Genomic DNA, 4,439 nt, shown 5'->3' on the forward strand with positions numbered 1-4,439 from the left:
TTATCAGAGCCAATTTGAGCACTATCTGGTTTAAATTTTAGCTATGAAACCATGACCACAGAAAGAGAAAGATGATTTTTGACAGTATGGCCACAATATTTTTTAGACTCTGGAGAAAATTGGTTAAAATAAAACCGTTCTTAAAATTGCAAAACGAATTCTTTTTGCATGCGCAATTAGAAAAAGCTAGCTTGTTAAAATACTTTTCTTCAAAATTCTGACCCTGAGAGAACAAAAATATGCCTAGGACAGAGCTTGAAGTTAACTCTTATCATGTCCCTGAGCTACAAACATAGCCCACTTTGCCTGAGACTTCAGCCTTGGGTTAATTCGTAGAACTTCAAGCCAAGAAAAACAACAAAAAACGGCAAAGAGACATTTTAAATCTCAAGTGGAAACTATGAGATCTCTGTCTGTCTGGATGTATGTGTATGTCTCAGTATGTGTTTTTGTCTTTGGATAATGTTGCTGAGGTTAATTTGTAAATGAGCTCTATTTAATTGGCTTAAAAGAAAAGTAAGCGCTTACAAATCAAACAATTCTAAATACAAGAAAAATTAAATAAATTTCAGGTTCACGTGAACTGGGAAATATTCAATATTAAATTAATACCTCGTATTTTTTTTTTTGTAAATTTATTTATTTATTTTGGCTGTGTTGGGTCTTCGTTGCTGCGCGCAGGCTTTCTCTATTTGGGGTGAGCAGGGGCTACTGTTCATTGCAGTGCTCGGGTTTCCCATTGCAGTGGCTTCTCTTGTTGTGGAGCACGGGCTCTAGGCACGCGGGCTCAGTAGTTGTGGCGCACTGGCTTAGTTGCTCTGCAGCATATGGGATCTTCCTGGACCAGGGCTCAAACCCGTTAAGGTGGATTCTTAATCACTGTGCCACCAGGGAAGTCCCTAATACCTGGTATTAATATTTAAGTTTCTTGATCTAATTAATATAGACATGTCTTTCGAGCCATCAACATTAAGTATAATACTTTCATTGTGCCTAGGTTTAAGATAAACTAAATAAGATCTTATTATATTTGTTACAAATTTGTCAGCAATGAAAATAACTCGATAAGAAGAAACTTTTAAGAAAAAAAATTGCAAATGAGATAAGAGCTATGGGTGAACTTTTTAGGAAAAATTATGTTTTAGGAATATTTACTTAAGAATGATCTCTCCAGATATTCGACAACTTGAAAATTTAGAGTTGTGCTAACTTAAGTTAAAAGGTGGAAGTTTATTAAATAACTAAGCCATTTCCAAATAAAATAAGATATTGAAACATTAATTACTGAACACTGGCTTCCTTTTACAGAGAAACAAAAGGTTTAGAACTATTAAAAAATGTGTTTGGTGCCACACTGAGATATTTTCTATAAGAAAGCACATTCTTCAGAAATTATTATTTGGATGTATGTTTACCAATCTACAGAGTGCTGATATAAAGGACAGTTCATGGTTGCTTAAGGAAAGTAGGATGTATGTTTTTAGTAAAGAAGGTATGAGGAATGGAATTGCAGTTTATTAAGAGAAAAGGAGGTAGGTCTAACTTACAGGTGGTTGTTTCTGAATGGGAAAATAAAGTGATGGATACAGAAAGTGATAAAAAAGTTTGTGGAAAGTGGACCCTGAGAAAGGAGTTTTATGCATGGTAAAAATTTTCTTAAGACGTTGAGCTGCCTTGGATGACAGATTTTAAGCTTCTTTACCTTTTAAGTGATCAGTTCGATGTTTGCCTTTAAAATCTTATTTTTTAAATTTCATTTATTTATTTATTTATTTATTTATATTTTTGGCTGAGTTGGGCCTTCGTTGCTGTGCGCAGGCTTTCTCTAGTTGCGGTGAGCGGGGGCTACTGTTCGTTGCGGTGTGTGGGCTTCTCATTGTCGTGGCTTCTCTTGTTGAGGACCCCAGGCTCTAGGCGTGTGAGCTTCAGTAGTTGTGGCACGTGGGCTCAGTAGTTGTGGCTTGCGGGCTCTAGAGCTCAGGCTCAGTAGTTGTGGCGCACGGGCTTAGTTGCTCCACAGCATGTGGGATCTTTCCAGGCCAGGGCTTGAACCCGTGTCCCTTGCATTGGCAGGCAGATTCTTAACCGCTGCGCCACCAGGGAAGGCCCTTTTAAAATCTTTTATTGTTACTTTGGCTAAGGGAATGACTATTGTTTCACAGTGATGTATCATCTTATCTGACTGAGTGTTTTAAACCCTTTTGATTTTTTTTTTTTTTTTTTTTTTTTGCGGTACGCGGGCCCCTCACTGTTGTGGCCTCTCCCGTTGCGAGTACAGGCTCCGGACGCGCAGGCCCAGTGGCCATGGCTCACGGGCCCAGCTGCTCCGTGGCATGTGGGATATGTACAGGCCCCGGACGCGCAGGCCCAGTGGCCATGGCTCACGGGCCCAGCTGCTCCGTGGCATGTGGGATATAAATCTTCTTAGGTTATATTGTATGATAATTGTTACTAATATAAATATTCTAGAAATTATATGGAGTTTCAAAAAAAAATTCTAATATGTCCTGATAAAATGTTATCAGTCATAATTCTAGTTATTATCTTAAGTGTCATATGTTACAACAGTAACCAAGTTACCTTGTTAATTACATTGTAATCAGATTTTAAACTTGCCTTAAGTCTTTTGTCATTATAGACACTTACAGTTTCACTCTGATGCCTTTGCAAAAATGCTTCCTCTTCAAGATTTATAAAAAGGACTTTTGGATAAATACAAGTTTCTGACTTTCAGACCATAATGCTAAACTGGATATAAAGAAGCTCTTCTCCTCAAGCTACTTATGGTTTACAGCAACTTGGTAATTTACACCTATGGGTAAAATTAAAACATTTATCTTTTCTCTCTATCTACTCCCTCCAGAGATTGGAAACTCTTAGGTCCCCAGCACCTTTATCAGACAAATTAGGAAGGCTACCTCACTAACAGGTACAGAAATCTCAAGGTATTTTTGAGACCTTGAAAAGGGAGGAATTCACCTAGATCTGGTAAGCGAAATCTGTGACAAGCCCTTAGTGTGACTTTCCTGAGAGGTCTTTTAAAAGTTCAGTCTGAGATTCCTTATAAAAGTTTCAGCAAGCAAAAAGCCTATATGATCAATTACAGTTATATAAATCATCAGGCCAAGTTTATTGAGACCAGTCTGAAATTTGGTTCTCCCTCTCTGTTAAGAGAACAGACTTTTCTTGGAATGCTGCTTCAATAACAGACTATGTAAATTTCTTTGCCTTTAAGTGATTTACATTTGCTTTTAAAATCTTTTGTTACTTTGGTAAAGTAAATAAGTATTATTTCACAATGATCTATGAAGATTATGGCACATGTAGGTAAAGTTCATTCTGCTTCTACAAAAATTAACCCCTCAGTGTCAGACTTTTGCCATCCTGATGTCCTTAAAACATGACAACAGTCTACTCCTAAATCAGGGAATTTAAAATGGGTAAACATTAGCTGTCAATCAAACAGGGCTATGGAAAATCCAAGACAGCTGCTTGGCTTTTTCCGGCTCCATGACAAACCTCATTTTTTATTTGATGGGATAAAGCCTTCCCTGGCTGCAGGGTTAATGCCCTCACAGTGAAGTAAAAAAATTATGTTTTACTGAATATTAAATTCTAGTTTTGTTAATTAAGGTCTGTGTTTACCAAGACTCACTTCCCAGATAGTTCCTTGCTGTTATGTTATATTGCTAAAAAGTTTAATTGCATTATTAAAGGACACTCTAAGTTTGTTTCTAAAGCTTATCTCAGTAATCTATCTTTGGATGAAGATCAGATGGCCCACGACCTACAACCAGGGGATTATATATACTGGAAAAGACATACTTTAAAGGACTATCTCCAAACTGGATGGAAGGACCCTTATCAGGTACTCTTAACTAGCTCATACACAGTAAAACTAAAGGGAATTCACTCTTGGATTAATTTCCACTCACAAAGGGCCCCTGCACTGGACTGGCCTATAGAGAGGACTGGTGACCTCAAAATCACCTTAAAACAACGCTCAAACAGAGGAGAAGCTACACCCACACCAGGATGAGAAAAAGACAACATCAGAAGTAGAGAGCTTACCCAAGATTCTGGACCTGACTCATATGCTCATCTATAATGTTTTCTCGACTTCTTGGACCTTTGCATATGAATCAAATGTTTTTCTATCATAGGCATGATCCTATGTGCTAGTTTTAAAAATCCGTCCAATTGTTGGGTTTGTGGCCAATTACCTATGTCTAGTACTTCTGGGTTACTTGACTGGATTTATCCACTCCAAGCTCTAATTGGTTGACTCTTAGGAAATTTATCTTAAAAGGAAAATTATAGTCATGTTCAGGCCACTACTGATATTACTAGATGAGATCCCCTCACCCAACCAATTAACAATACCTGCTCTGACCCTGACCATAAATATGAATTTTCCTCTATTACTCAAAGTTCAATCA

The sequence above is a fragment of the Physeter macrocephalus genome, chromosome 6, assembly GCF_002837175.3.
Source record: "Physeter macrocephalus isolate SW-GA chromosome 6, ASM283717v5, whole genome shotgun sequence".
NCBI classification, from domain to species: domain Eukaryota; kingdom Metazoa; phylum Chordata; class Mammalia; order Artiodactyla; family Physeteridae; genus Physeter; species Physeter macrocephalus.